At 36.8% G+C, this 16,663-nt stretch overlaps 1 protein-coding gene across 1 annotated transcript in view; it reads left to right on the forward strand.

The window, feature by feature from the left end:
* The window catches only part of TMEM135 (transmembrane protein 135), a 240,976-nt gene that overhangs the window by 80,788 nt on the left and 143,525 nt on the right, over positions 1-16,663 (forward strand). The window lies entirely within an intron of this gene.

Consider the following 16,663-nt stretch of genomic DNA (forward strand, 5'->3'; position numbering starts at 1 on the left):
TTTATATATTTAGGTGCTCCTGTGTTGGGTGCATACATGTTTACTAGGGTTATACCCTCTTGTTGGATTGTTCCCTTTATCCTTATATAATGTCCTTTTTTGTCTCTTACTGTAGCCTTGGTTTTAAAGTCTATTTTGTTAAATGTAAGTATCGCTACCCCATCTTTTTTCTCGTTTCCATTTGCATGAAATATCTTTTTTCATTCTTTTATTTTTAGTCTGAGTGTATCTTTTGATATGCGGTGGGTCTCTTGGAGGAAACATATATAGGTCTTGTTTTCTTATCCATTCATTTACCTTCTGTCTTTTAGTTGGAGCATTTAAGCCATATACATTGAAGGTGATTGTTAATAGATATGTATTTAGTACTTTTATTGTTAGACTGTTTTTCTGTTTTTGTTTTCCTTTCTCTTTTTCTTCTTCTTAAAGCAAGCCCTTTAACATTTGTTGCAGTTCTGGTTTGGTGTTAACAAACCCCTTTAGCTTTTTCTTGCTTGGAAAGCTCCTTATTTCTCCTTCAATTTTAGATGATAGCCTTGCTGAGTAAAGTGGCCTTCATTGTAATTCCTTGCTTTTCATCATCTTGAATATTTCATGCCACTCCTTTTTGTCCTGAAATATTTCTTTTGAGAATCAGATGACAGTCTAATGGGTGCTCCCTGGTATTTAACTACCTGCTTTTCGGATTCTCTCCTTGTCTTTAAGGCTTGACATTTTAATGATGATGTGCCTTGGTGTAGGCCTCTTTGTGTCCAACTTGTTTGGGACTCTCTGAGCTGCCTGGACTTGTATATCTTTTTCCTTCAACAGATTAGGGATGTTTTCAATCAGTATGTCTTCAAATAGGTTCTCAATCCCTTGCTTGTTCTCTTCTCCTTCTTGTATTTCCATGGTGAAAATGTTGTTATGCTTAATGTTGTCTAAAATGTTTCTTAAACTCTCCTCATTTTTTAAAATTCTTTTTTCTTCTTGCTGTCCTGCCTGAGTATTTTTTTCTACCTTGTCTTCAAAATCACTGATTTGATCCTCTGCTTCATCTGTCCTACTGTTTATTCCTTCCAGTGTATTATTGACTTCAGATATTGCATTGTTTAGTTCTGACTGATTCTTTTTTTTTTTTTAAAAACAATTTTCAAAAATCTTTTATTATTAAAAATATTTAAATATCAGAGGGGAAGGGGGGAAGGAGAGAAAAAAAATTGCCCCTACTCTAATATCCAATACACCAGGCTGACTGATTCTTTTTTATGGTTTCTATGTCTTTTTTAATGCTGATAAGTATCCTTATAATCATTACTCTAAACTCTCTATCCAAAATTTGCTTGCCTCCATTTCATCTAGATCTTCTTTTGGAGAATTCTCTTTTATTTTGGGTCTGTGTCTTTGTCTTCCCATTTTGGGTGCTTCTTTTTATTTGTTTCTATGTCTTGGGTAGATTTGTAACTCTGGTGCACACCTAAGTCAAACCCTGCCTGTGACTGGCTCTGGGACTCCTGTTTGGAGCTCTCAGGATCCACAGCATGTGGCTTTTTCTGCTGGGCCTGGGGAAGAATGAGGCTGTGCACCGAAGCTGGCTTGTACCAGCACCAGACCTGGGGACAGATCAGCTGAAGCCTCAGAGATTCCACCAATCAACCTCTGCCTGCAGGCTTTCTGTGGGGTCAATCAGTGAATGTCCTCCAGCTGTACTCTTCAGCAGCCGGGCTTAAGCACCACAGAGTGGGGCAGAGTAACTCCTGAGGGCAGGGCTGTTGCTTCCCCTCAGGCTGATGCCACTTGGTGGGGAGTGCTTGTCTGAGAAACGTGGCTTCTGCGATATGTGGAATGACTCAATATAGGTATCCTGGTGTCTGTTCTTTCAGCTCTGGGGCATCACCAGCCCCAGGCTCTCTTCAGGTATCTCTAGTCTACTCCGCCCTTCCTTTGCCAGAGTCCAGGGTAAGAGGCTACAAATAGCCACTTTAAGAGGCTATTGTGCACTGGCCCTTTAAGAGGCTCTCTGAGTCTCCTGGTGTCTCTCCCTAGCCCTGCTGCTTTTCACAGCCGTGTTATCTGTATTTCTTTCCTGGTGCTGGGTGTTCTAGGCTGTGGAGCCCTGCTTGGGGTTTAGTCCCCATTTTTCTCCGGAGGAGCCCCCCCAGCCAGCCCTCTTGCACTTCCTCCCCACCGGTCACGTTGCTATGATGTGTCTCTTTCATCCGTTCTTGGTTATAAGGCTTCTTCTCTCCAGCTAGTGTTCAGTTGGTTATTTAGAATGACTTTTTAAATAATTTAGTTGTAATGCCAGCTTCATCTGGGAGGAGGTTAGTATACCTTCCACTTACATCTCCACTGTCTTCGCAATTAACAGTTTACTCTTCCTGGATCCCTAGTCTTCCTATCAGTGGGACATACAGATGCCATGGTCAGTCTTTGCTCTCCTAGATTATTCATCTGTTGCATTGATTGTTGTTTTTTAAAGTATATTATTTAGGGATATATACATCATTTTGAAAGATTTATCCATTTTTAGAGAGGGGACAGGAGGGAAAAAGAGATGGAGAAAGACGTCGATATGTGAGAGATACATTGATCAGTTGCCTCTTATACACCACACAACCCAGGCATATGCCCTGACCAGGAATTGAACTGGTGATCTTTCAGTTCTCAGGCAGGTGCTCAGTCCCCTGACCCACACCAGCCAGGGCTATTGTTAAGTTTTGTATTACTGCTTATTTTATTCTGCTTTGGTCAACCTCTACCTCTGCCTCCAATGGACATGAATTTAAGATGAAATATAAATGTCCTTCCTAAAGAGATTTTCACTAGGATAGTACCCAGGTTTTTCCTAATGATTGTTGAGCATTAAATTACCAATTAGTTGAGAATTGCTTTGTGTAGATGTACATTTTTGTTAAAAACAGCTTTATTTATAGTTCATGAACATCACCTGTTTTAAGTACACAGTTTGATGAATTTTGATGGATCTTTATAGTTATGTGATTGCAACCACAATCAAAATATAGACTATTTCTCTCTTCCTAAAATGTCCCTCTTACTCCATTGCAGTCAGCTCCCTCTCCCCAGATCCAGGCCCCAGCCAATCATAGTCTACTGTTTGTTGCTGTAATTTTGTTTTTCCTACAATTCATGTAAATGGACATATGTTTTCATTTCTCGTGGATAGATATGTAGGGATAGAATTGCTGGGTCTTTGGTAAAATGTTTGTTTAGCTTTATAGAAAACTGCTCACTTCTTTTCCAAAGTGGCCAGAAATGTGAAAGTTCAAGTAGCTCTGTATTCCCAATATCACTTAGTAGTGTCATTCTTCTTACTTTTAGCCATTTTGGTGTGTGTTTAGTGATATCTCGTGTTTTAATTCTCGTTTCCTTAAAGATGAATGATGTTGAACATTTTTTTCATTGGCTTTTTGTGTATATATATATATACATATATATACATACATATATATATATATATATACATATATATACATATATATGTATACATATATACATATATATATACATATATATATATGAATAGCTATGTGTATTTATATATAAGGTCTGTCCAGAAAAGTCTAGCCATTGTTAATATAATGAGAATGGTTTGAGCGACATTGCTGTAACCTGGCAGCCAAGCAGAGTGGACTGGAATGTGCATGTGTGAACAATGATGACTTCACTGTACTAGTCAGTGGGGGTGATAGACACCATTGAGTGAGCATGTGTACTGTGTAGCTGCCACATTCAATATTTCTGAACAAGTAGAACAATGAAACTGCATCAGATTTTGCATTTAGCTTGAACATTCCTCCACGGTAACTATTCAGATGATTCAAAAGGCTGCAGCCTTGGGCAACTGGTGATTGGCAGTTTCATTATGACAATGTGCTTGCTCATGCATCATGTCTCATGCAGAGTTTATTGGCAAAATCTCAAATCACCCAGGTGACTCAGCCCCTCTATAGCCCAGATTTGGCACCCTGTGACTTCTGGGTTTTCCCAAAACTAAAATCAACATGAAGAGGGAAGAGATTTCAGACCATTGATGAGCTTCAGGAAAATATGACAGGGCAGCTGAGGGCGATTAGGAGAACTGTGTGAGGTCCCGAGGTGCCTACTTTGAAGGGGACTGAGGCATTGTTGCCCCGTGTACACTGTTTCTTGAATTTCGTATCTTCTTCAATAGATGTCTCTATTTTTCATATTACACGGCTGGATACCTTCTGGATAGACCTCGGTATGTATATACACATATTTGAAAAGGTTGAAATCTTTTACTCATTTTAACTTATTTAGTTATCTGTCTTATTTTGAGTTGGAAGAATTATATATTCTAAATGCAATTGCTTTGTCCAATATATATTTGCAGATATTTTCTGTGAGTCGGTGGCTTGCTTTTTTATTTTTCTTTTTGGAGTCTTTCAAAGAGCAAAAGGCATTTAATTTTGATGAAGCACATTTTATCAACAGATACTTATCTGCTGTTGCATAAGTAATGGCATAATCTATAAAAAATAAATAAATTAAGAAAAAAAAAGAAAACACTCAACATATAGTGGCTGAAATAGCAATACTGTTTACTTTGCGTGGATCTGCAGTATGGGAAGGACTTGCTTAGAACAGACCTCTGCTATTCTACCTGATACCGGCTCGTGCAGCCTGGAAGCTAATGGCTGGAATAATTTGAAGACTCAATTGCATGAATAGCGCCTGCGTTTGGATTACTTGAATTGATGTCTGGGGCACTTGTCTATATTTCTTTTTCAGCCTTTTTCAGCACAGCCATTTTCAACCTTTGTCATCTCATGGCACACAGAAAGTAACTACTAAAATTCTGCAGCACACCAAAAAATATATTTTTTGCTGATCTGGTAAAAAAATAGGTATGATTTTGATTCATTGATACTGGATGTCTATTGTTGTGTTGGCTGTTGCCATTTTTTAATTTGATAATTGAAGGAAAAAAAGGCTAGTACTCCTGACTAAAGAGTCTGGTATTGCATATTTTAAAAAAATTCTTGTGACACACCATTTGAAAACTGCTGATCTAGCATGTTGGTTTCAAGGTAGCTGGATTTGTTACCTGGTGGTTCAGGCCTCCAGAGGCAAATGTCCTCAGAAAATGAAAATGCCAGTCAGAACTTATTTTGCCTTTTATGACTTCGCCCTGGCTGGTGTAGCTCAGTGGATTGAGTGCGGGCCTGCGAACCACACAATCGCGGTTCTATTCCTAGTTCAGGGCACATGCCTGGGTTGCAGGCCAGTTCCCAGCAGGGGATGCACGGGAGGCAACCATACATCGATATTTCTCTCCCTCTCTCCTTCCCTTCCCCTCTAAAGGTAAATAAATAAAATCTTTAAAAAAATCAGCATCACTTCTGTCTTACTATGTTTAAGTTACAGTGACAAGGGAGGGGAACATATGACATATGAAGGAGAGTCAGTGTTATATTTTAAGAAGTACATGGGGAAAAGATGTTGGTGTGGCCATCTGTGGACTGTACAATCTGCCATAATTAGATTTTTCTTTAATGTTTTATTCTTTTCCTCCCTATATAACGTATCTTTGCCTAAATCAGTGTTACAGAGTGGGGTTTTTTTAGTGATTTTTCCCAGTACTTTTATGGTTTGACCTTCAACATTTAAACCTATGTTCCATTTTGAGTTGGTTTTTGTATATAGAGTGAAGTATGGGTTGATGTTCATATATATATATAGTATACATATATCTCATATATATCTCATATTTTTTGAAATTCAGTCCTTATTTTTTTTGAAATTCAGTCCTTTCAGCTTCATTGGTTGAAGAAACTGTTCTTTCTCCAGTACTGTGGTTTCTTTGCAGAAAACCATCACACATATAGTGTAGGTCTGTTTCTGGATCGTAACCTTATGCTAATACCACACTCTGTTGATTGCTGAAGCCTTACATTAAGTCTGTAAATGATGGAGAATAGGTCTGCTAACATTGTTCTTTTTCAACATTGTTTGGGCTGTGTTGCACTTTTTTTTGGATTTCTCTATAAATTTTATAGTCAGATTGTCAGTTTTTACAGAAATGCCAGGATTTGGCCCATAGGCCATACTTTGATGATCCCTGGTGTAAAGAACTCTGTTCCTTTTATGATGAATGTTTGGCAGTGTAAGCTGCTATTTCTTAGCATGTGGGATTAATCTAAATGTCAGTTTTTTTCATGAGGAGGAAATTGTTACCTTCAACTTTCTAGTTTGAAATAAACACTGGAATTCAGTCTATCGTGGCCTGTCTCTGAGTCACACATTTTCCCAGGTGTCCTTCTGTTGCCACCGTAATAGTCAGATGACACTCTTGTAGTTTGAAAATCAATGTATAAACATAACCTGGATGGGGGTGCATTACATTTATTGTGTATTTTTAAATTTTCTGTTAGATTATGAATTTGTGTTGGGAGCAGTGGGACTCCATCTTTTCTAGAAAGTAGACCCAAAATGTGCTCATTCACTGTAAAGTGCACTACATACAGGGTCTGGCACAAACAATGCCCCTTTTTTATTACATAAAAATCTTTAATACAAAATCACAAGCATGTAATTCTGTAACATGACAGTGTCACACTCAAGCACACCATATGACATTGTAGGCGAAATGTTCAAATTACTGTCTGTCTCGTGTGAGACATTCACATACCCCACCAACCACACTAGATGGCGTTACTTCTGCTGGACCCTGTGCTATGAGGAAAAGGTAGATTATTATAAACCAAATGTATATTTTATTTTTAATATTTTATTTATTTATTTTTCAAGAGAGGGGAAGGGAAGGAGAAAGAGTGGGAGAGAAATCTCGATGTATGGTTGCCTCTCATGTGTCCCCTGCTGGGAACTGGCCTGCAACCCAGGCATGTGCCCTGACTGGGAATCGAACCACGATACTCTGGTTCGCAGGTCCGCACTCAATCCACTGAACTATGCCAGCCAGGCCAAATGTATATTTTAAAATGCATTTAAATAATATTTCCAGGGTAGTTTTTAGAGAGTTAATATGCATTTTTTAAAATTTAATTTTGACCTCGCATGATTGGCACACTACAGAGTGGTGTTTCGTATCCCATGTGATCTAATAGTCAGAGTATCCCATGAGACCACTGGGATATGAGAGCAAACAGCACCTTTTCTCTGTTTCAAAAGTAAATGTGGTACAGAAAACAAAAATACATTCCTAATGTATGCTGTTGTAGAAATATTTATATTTAGTAGGGACATTCTTTACCTTGAAGGGAGAGGGAAGGAAGGCTCCATAGAAGAATTACGAATTGAATCTTAGGAGTTATGCTTTTTAGTATAATCTGACAGTCTGACTTTTAATTGAGATTTTTAACTCAGGGACCAGCAAACTGTAGCCTGCTGTATTTTTTTTTGTCTACCTTTATTCAAAATATGTGAATAATGTAAAGTATAAGAGTACTTGATAGTAAAAGACTTCATTTTAGCCATTTCAACCAAGTCTCAAATGTTTGCATTTCTGAATTTCTCACTTCAGTCAGCCAGGCTGACTAGGGGATATTCATCTTCCTCTCAGGTTTGTCTCCTTAGGGCATGTGTATTTGTGTCGAAGCCCTTGTTTGGTGAGGGAGGACAGGACTCCCCACCAGAACTCACTCCTCACCCCTGATTGGCCAAATGAGCCATCACTGGCAAGCCCTGGGTAGTACTCATATGAAGTTGCTCCCCTACTTCTCTGCAGAGGCATTTTCTTTTTTTCTACTCTCAAAGCGCCCTGTTTACCTCTGCTGGCTGTCTGTTCTTTTTTTTTTTTTTTAAATATTAAATTTTATTTAGCTACTTTTCAAGTACATTTTTTTTTTAATCTATTTCTCCCATCCCACCCCACCCCCCCCCCGCCCGGTCTCCCCCCTCCCTCCCACTCCCCCCCCCCCCCCCAGTCCTCATCTCTGTGTCTTTCATACTTGTTCCTCAAAATCCCTCCCCCTTTTTCCCCTTAAGTTCCCTTCCCTCTCCCCTCTGGTCGCTGCCCACTTGTTCTCTATTTCAGTGTCTTTGTTTTTATTCTGTTTGCTTGTTTGTTTTATTCTTTAGCTTCCTGTCTTGTAAACAAAGTTTTATTGGAGCCATGCGCATTCATCGATATATTGCCTATGGTTGCTTTCCTGCTACAGTGGCAGAAGTGAAGAGTTGTAAGATACTGTAGGCTGAAAAACCTAAAATACGTATTATTTAGCCTTTTGTAGTCAAGTTTGCTGACTGTTGGTTTAGGTCATTTATATTTAAGGTAATTATATTGTTTAAAATTAGGCAGAGTATGTTATTTGTCTTCTGTTTGTCCCTTCTTTTTGGAATCTTTGCTCCTCTTGTGTTCCTTGGATTGATATTTTTTACTGTTTCATTTAAATTTATATGTTGAGTTTTTGGCTGTATATCTGCATCACATTCTACTTAAAATTAGTATTTTATCACATATAGTCAAATGTAGAAGGCTTCCGATGACATAGACTCTCTAGTACCCCCTATGTTATAGTCCTCTATATCTGCCTACATTGAAAATGCTATCAGATCGTGTTATAAATTTTTTGAGGGGAATTATACATATTTTAAAGATTTTAAAAGAAAAAATACAATCTTTACATTTATTCAAGACTTTACCATATGTCTTGCTTTTCTTTCAATCCTGAAGTTTCAAATTTTCCTCAAGGCTTCTGTTCAGTCTACAGGAATTTATCATTTTCTTAGAGCAGTTCTGCAGGTGACAGATTTTCTTAGCTCTTTCACATGAGAATGCCTTTGGTCTGCCTTCATTCCTGAAGGATATTGTTGCTGGACATAGATTCAGGGCTTAAAGTTTTTTTTTTGTTTGTTTCGAAAGTAAAGATATTCTCTCTTCTTTCCATGGTTTTTGATGCAAATATATAGTTAAATGCTTGTTACACTCTGTGTGATATGTGTGGGTTTGTTTTATGGCTATTTTCAAGACCTTTTTCTTTATATTTGAAGTTCAGTGCTTGTGATGTATCTTAGGGTTTTCTTTGAGCGTATCTTATTTGGGCTTCATTGAGCTTGGATCTATAAATGTATGTCTTTCACCAGATTTGGGATGTTTCCAGTCATTATTTCTTAAAATATTTTTCTGTCTCAATAGATTTTTCTTTCTTTCTGGATCTTTAATAATATAAATGGCAGATCATTTGCTATTCTCCTACAAGCTGTAGGGCTCTGTTCATTTTTACAAATCTTTTTTCTCTCTCTGTTCTAGAATTGATAATCTCTATTGGTTTATCTTCAAGTTTACTGGTTCTTTCCTCTTTTATGTTTATTTTGATTTTGAGCTCCTATCCATTGAATTTTCTTACTTCAGGTATTGTATTTTCAGTTCCAAAATTTCCATTTTTATTTTTCTGCTAGGAATGTCTCTTTCCATTTTAATGGTATGTTTAACTTTACCTTATGGAACACAGTTGTTAATACTTTACAGGCTTTTGTCTGGTGGTCTGATAGTACATCTCATAGTCTTTCCTTTGAGAGGTGGTCACAATTGTTTTGTTCTTTGGAGGTTGAGTAATTTTGATTTGACCCTGGATGTTTTCATATGTTGTGAGACTGGGTCCTGTTAAAATGTTTTGACTAGTATTGATTTTTTTTTCAGTAGTTGTAGTAAGTAGTCACCTTGTTAGGTTCAGACTACAAGTTCTGTTTCTTCTTCAGTGGCCAGTAGTTCCAGTATCAGTTCTGTTGCTACTTTGGGTCTGTCCCATTTACGTGCCATTCATGGTTATTCTAGGACTTGGGTGGCAGTTTTAACTGCAATTTTGTTCTCAAAGCCTTTGCTTTACTGCTTGGGTCTGCTCTGTGTCTGTGCTCGTGAAAGGTAAGCCTTTTGTACTTGTGCCAGTTCAAACACAGATTTAGGGTATCTCCTTTTCTAGCTTGTCCTTCTTGGGATTACCCCTACCTGGCGTCTCTGACGCATCAGCTCTCCTTTTCCTGTTCCTCTGGCCAGAACGATGGCATTTCTCTGACTTCAGCAGCCTGCACCGCTGTCACAGTTGCAGACTCTCACTCAACGGAGCCTGTCAGGGAGACAAAGTGGCTAAAGAAAAGAGAGTGAAAAAAGACTGAGGGTTTCTCCTTTCTTCTTTTGACTATTAAAGACATCTTTCCATACATGTGTGACCAGAAAAACAGAATTTCCTTTCCAGTTTTAGCTACTGGCACTGCTGCTGCTTCATCTCATAAGTGGAGCCTATTCTTGGGGCACAATTAAGAGGGAAAAAAGGACAGAAAACCATCCCCAACAACCAAGGATTAATTCCTTACACATTCATTGGCTCCCTTGGGCCCCCCCCCCTTTTTTTTTTTTTGCCTAGAAAGATAGAGTTTCTCTGGGAGATTTGTTCTCCACACCGCAGCTGCTGCAGTGCATGGGCCCTGAAGTTATGAAGTGGAATTACAGAGCTGGAGAAGGGTTGGGCTGTAGGCAGCTGTTTGGAGAAAAGAGAATGATAATGAGGACAACACAAAGGTCTTGGTTGCTATGATAATGCATTTGTGTATTTTGAAGGCACGCTTTTAGATTTGTATTATACACTGCTGCTTTCACAAGAAGCAGATAGCCAGTGCTCAGTTTTCCTATTTTTTATTTTGTATTTTTATCACTATAAGGAAGGAAAGTAGCTCATGCTTAAAAGCCTCAGTATTTAAATTTTTCTTCTTTGGTTGAAATAAAAAGCTGGGGAATAAAACTTGCATATGAATTTTGAAGACTTTTGCTAAGTTAATCTTGAAATAATGTTTCCTATTTTTTTCTCATTGACTTGTCAAGAATGTTAGCATAAATAAATGGCCATATAGCATAATGTACTAATTGTAGTTGACTGCTGTATATAGTACCTTTGAAATCGCCATCAGATGACTAACTTTTAAAGTAGAATTGGAATTCTGCATATTTGAGATATTAATAGTAATTAATCATTATTTTTTGAGCACTTGCATGTTGAGTTAGGTACTGTTACTATCCTTATTTTGCTAACGATGAATTTGAGCTTAAAGAAGTGAAGCTGCTTGGCTGAGGTCACACACATCTTACAGATGGCAAAGCTAGAATTTGAACCCAACAGCCTGTTTATAAATCCTGCCTTCTTAATCTTTATGCTGTGTTATATATTTTGCAAGGTGCTGGGAATATGTAAATAAAAGATGTCATTCATGCCCTGCAGGACCTCACTGTTTAGCTGGTGAACCAGAACAATAAAGAGAGAGGTATAGCACAGTGGTGCGGTGACTCTTTGACATATATTTTTGTTTTTTATATTCATAGCTGTGATTAAGGGTCATTCATTTTTGATCTTTTGTTAGTCCATTCCTTCGCTTTACATTTGAAAAATCAAAATTAGTATTTCTCAAACATCTTTGCATGTACAAGAAAGCGCTGTCCTAAACTAAACCTTGGGTTCATTATTTCACATTTATTTAGCCCTCAACAGAGCTTTTCAAATGTCTTGACACAAGCCTTACCCCTACAGGAGAGCAGGTCAGTGTCTGGAGGTCAGGGCTCAGAGAGTTTAAGTGAGCTGCGTAAGGTTGCCCAGATAGTAAATAGTGGAAATAAGACCACTGGAAACTTATTGCTTCACTTATAAGTAAATATTTGCTAACTACCACAGCTTTTGTATTTATATTTGTAACTTCATGTTAAATGAACCCACTGATGTCCCTCTGTAATATACTTTTAAGGTTATAATCACACTGCCTTTCAAGGTATATATACTTAATATGTATATCAAGTATATATTTTTTCTTGTTAATTTTACTTTTTTTGTGTTGGTTTAATGAATTAAAAAGCATTATACTATAGAGCATTAGTCTATTGAATTTTGATTATTTTCACTTTAGCATATATTCAAGGTAGTCCTGCTTGTATTTATAACATTTTACACTGTTTCAAAATTCTGTTTTAAATGTTTTACCTTTTAGTGTAACAAAAATTGATACTTCTAATTTTGTACTTTTTATTTTTTACCGAACAGTACATGTACATGGTAGAACATTAGAGGATTAAAAAAAACTCACCCAGAGATCACTACTCTTACCAACTTGGACATTTTTCCAGATCTTTTTTGGTTTGCATGCGTACCCCAACATGGGGATCCAATCCACCAGTTTGGGTTTGTCACAGCCGGATTTCATGTTTCCTAAGTCTTTTATCCAACACTCTCTTTAAAAGCAGTCTCTCTTGATAAGCTATTTTTACACAATGACCTAAAGGTGTTTTATTTTCCCTTGTCACTGACAGAAAATGTTTAATGAATGTTTTTAGTAATTTAGTATTAATCATTTTAGTTGTTACCAAAATTCAAGGAGAGGGAAATTTCAATCAAGAATTTGCTGGTGGTAAATTTACAAATTTGTTGGTGGTAAATTTACAAATGCTGGTGGTAGAAAATTAGCCCTGTGTCTCACTGTTTTTGACACTTGTTACTCATTGTTTGGGTACAAGTAAATTAAAAGCAGTCTTTTTAGTGGAGGTCAAAAGAATGTTGAACACTCCAGTGCTTCGCTATAGAATCAAAGGAAGCTGAGCTGAATTGACCGAGTGCTGTTAGAAAGAGACATCCTTAAAAATGTTGGTGGGAATAGCTGATGAAATGAACCAATTTAGTTGGAAACAAAAGATTGAATTTAGTATTCTTCAATTGGAGAAAGTGCAAAAAAAAGAATTAGATCTTCAAAATGCCTGAGTTTTGGGCACACAAAAAAGTAAGTCATTTGATCTGGTGTAGTTGTCCCAGGTGCTTGCTGCCTTTGCCCTCAGCCCTTGCCTCTCAAATACACATACTAACTAACTCGACTCAGACGAGCACTGTTGACAGTCACATCACTAGATCAGATAAGATTTAAAAAGAAGCAGGAGGGTGGAAGATAATTTAATATTCATATCATCAAGAATAGGAAAAATACATCATTGGTGAGAATTTTTTGCTTTAATAAAAATGTCCATAAATAGTTTTTTCAACATCTAGTTTTATATACTTTTGTTGTAGCAAAGTCATTCATTTATAATTTGATTTTTGTTTGGGTACAGTAACCCCTCTCTCTTCCCATTAATGTCCTGTTTAACTCTCAGTAAATTTGTGGATTGGAATTACATTTATATTGTGCTACAATGACAAAATGTGTGGTGTTTGCCCTACAAGGTTTTTTTTTTTAATTGTCTAACTTAGCATTTAGATACTAACTCCCCACCACCTTTGTGTGTGTGTGTGTGTGTGTGTGTGTGTGTGAATGTGAATGTTTTAAAGATTGCTACCCCTCATTTAAAAAATGTTAGAGAAATTCCACTTTTATTTCTAAGTTCCAGGCTGTATTTTACCAATAAATTTGAATTAAAAGGAGTTACCTTTTTAAATTTTATTTTGTAAATTTATCATTAATTTCAATCTTTTGATGTACTCATAGGAGTTACCTTTTAATTGATTTCTAGTCTTGCTCATTTTCTTAACAGTTCTTAAACCATGAATTTTGCACACCATGACTTGAAGTGACAAAGATTTATGATTTTCAACCTTAGCTGGGCTTTTAGTATTGCTTAGCAGTTCTGTGTTCCATTCCCTGTGTTTTCCTTTAACGTGCGTTACATACCCTCACCCCTGACCTTACATCAGTACCTTTGCCGTTCTCAGAAGATTATCTCGTCTTCTAATTCTGAGACAGAGGGAGAGAGGTGGTGGAGTAAGAGGAGGGAGGATAAAAGGAGAGGGAGAGAATTTACCTATATATTTGCCCCCTTTTCCTATCAGCATAGCTAACAGATTGCTATGTGTGCCCTTGATTTTATCTGCTATAGGACTCTTCTTCAGTCACTGTCCGTTTTCCTCACTGTGCCTGTAACTTCTCCCAGCATATGGACTATTACTGCTTCAACACTGAGAACTTGTTTAAACCTCTTGTATCCTAAAAAATGCCCTGTTGTCAATTTTCTCTGCTGTTTCTAGCAACAACTACATCTTACCTTAACTTATCTTACCTTACATTACCTATCTAACCTTACCTTGTTCCTTACGTTTATGGCTGCACTTTTTGAATTTACTTACATGGCTTGCCTTTATATCCTCCTATTCAGTCCTCAACTACATTCCTTTAAAAGCTTTTTTTGAATTTATGGGGATGATATTGGTTAATAAAATTATATAGGTTTCAGACATACAATTCTATAATACATCATCTGGATATTGTATTATGTGCCTACTACCCCAAGTCATATTTCCTTCCATCACCATTTATTCCCCCTTTATCTTTTCCTACCTCCCCACCCCCTTTTCCTTTCGTGGTCACAATATTGATGCATGTCTGTGTCTATGAGGTGTTTTTTTTTTTTTTTTTTTTGCTTAATCCCTTCATCTTTTTCACCCGGCTGTATCCTTATATGTACCAGTCTGATAAAATTGTCAAATATGTGACCTATTTGCAAAATTAAACACTATTGATTTCTTATTCTTTTAACAGTTAAAATAAGTTTTGATCAAGAATTTACATATACTTTTAACAGTCATATTGTATGCTGCAAAGGTATTAGAAAAAAAGAAGTACTCTTTTTTACCTGTTCTAATGCCCAATTTCTACAACCCAGGGGGAACCACTTGCAACCCCTTTTATTATTTCTTCTGTTATTTACTTCCTTATATCTGACTGATTTTGTCAAATACTTCAATTTCTTTATAATTTCCTTCAGGTTTTCGTCTCTTCTACTCTTTGGATTTCTTTAGATGTGCATTCAGTTTTTAAGTTTAAAATTCTATTTTTTAATAGATTTTATTCATTTATTTTTAGAGAGGGGGAAGGGAAGGAGAAAGAGAGGGAGAGAAACATCTGTGTGTGGTTGCCTCTCATGTGGCCCCCACTGGGGACCTGGTCTGCAACCCAGGCATGTTGAACAGGTGACCCTTTGGTTCACGGCCTGTGCTCAATCTGCTCAGCTACACTAGCCAGAGCTAAAAATTGTTTATTTTTTGTTCATGTACTAATTCTTAAAACTTTAGTAGAGCATTCTTTGAATTTTATGTTCAATTACTGAAGGTTGATAGTGCATTTTTCTTACGGTAGATTAAAAAATAATGGCACATGTTGAACAAATGAACTTTCACTCTCTGTTTTCCAATAATGCTCTCATACAGTCTTTTCCTTTCAGCCTCACTGGTCATCTTACTCATTCTTGAACATGCCAAGCATGATTCAACCTACTGTCCTTTGTACTCGCCCCTTCTGAATGGAATATCCCTGTTATGGACCGAATATTTGTGTTTCCCCAAAATTCTTTTCAAACTTACCCTAGTGAAATGGTATTAGGAGTGGGGTCTTTGGAGGTAATTAGGATTAGATTAGGTCACAAGGGCTTGTCCTCAGGAATGGGATTTAATATTCTTGTAAAAGGAGAGAGAGAGCTTGCTTCTCTTTGCTCTCTGCCCGGTGAGGGTACAAGAAGACAGCTACCTAGGAAGCAGGAAGCACATCTTTACCAGACACTGAACAGAGAAGCTTTCCCCTTATATTTTCTCCAAGAATTTTATAGCTTTAGCTCTTACATTTAGGTTTTTCAACCCTTTTCAGTTAATTTTTTAAAATGGTATAAGGTAAGGGTTCACCTTTAGTCTTTTGCATGTAGATAATCCCGTTTTCGTAGCACTGTTGTTAAAAAAGACTGTGCTTTTCCCATTTGAATGGTCTTGGTAGCCATTGTTCATATTATCGGATTATGTATACAGGGCTTTATTTTTTTGGCTCTCTATTCAATTTCACTGGCCTATGTGTCTATCTTATGATAGTACCACACTGATTACTATAACTTTGTGTAGTAAGTTTTGAAGTTAGGAAGTGTGACTCCAAAGTTCCTTTTTTTCAGGATTGTTTTGGCAATTGGGGTTCTTTGGGTTCCATGTATTGAATACATTTTAGGATGGGTTTTTGTATTTCTGCAGAGAAGTGATTGGTATTTTGGTAGGAATCACATTGAATTTTTAGATCACTTGGGTAGTATTGACATCTTAGCAATGAGTCTTTCATTCGTGAACATGGGATGTTTTGCCATTTGTTTATATGTTCTTTAATGTCTCTGAGCAGTGTTTGTACTTTCCAGTGAACCACTGTTTTGCTTTGTGGTTAAATTTATTCCTAAGGTATTTTTTTATGCTATTGTAAATAAAATTTTAAATCTCTTTTTAGGGTTATTTATTATTAGTGTATAGGCAGCAATAAGTCTTTTTGTGTGTTATTTAATATATTACTGAATTACTTCATATTTTGTCAGTATTTCACTGGCAATCAAATGATTTGAACTGAACTCAGATGGAAACTAAAAATCAGAATGAATGATAATTTCTGATTTGAGTCCAGTATTAAATTTTTATTTAATCTTTGAGCATATCTAAGTGTACTAATTTGGTACTATAGATCTGGAAAAATACCAGGAAATCAAAATAACCTTTGAAAAAAATTTAGTTTGAGCTCTTGATATTATTAAAATGTTCTGGAAATGATATTTTTGAAGCTTAATTTAGAGCTTGTGGCTGTTACTTGTGCCATCTTATTGATGCTTCTCTAGAAGTTGCTGGAAATGTTTTTACATTTGGGAGTGAGATATGCAGTTGAATACACGTTATAGATAATTTTTTTGCCCTTTTTTTGTATTCAC

The sequence above is a fragment of the Artibeus jamaicensis genome, unplaced genomic scaffold (genome assembly GCF_021234435.1).
Source record: "Artibeus jamaicensis isolate MK-2021 breed Jamaican fruit bat unplaced genomic scaffold, CSHL_Jam_final contig_64, whole genome shotgun sequence".
NCBI lineage: Eukaryota > Metazoa > Chordata > Mammalia > Chiroptera > Phyllostomidae > Artibeus > Artibeus jamaicensis.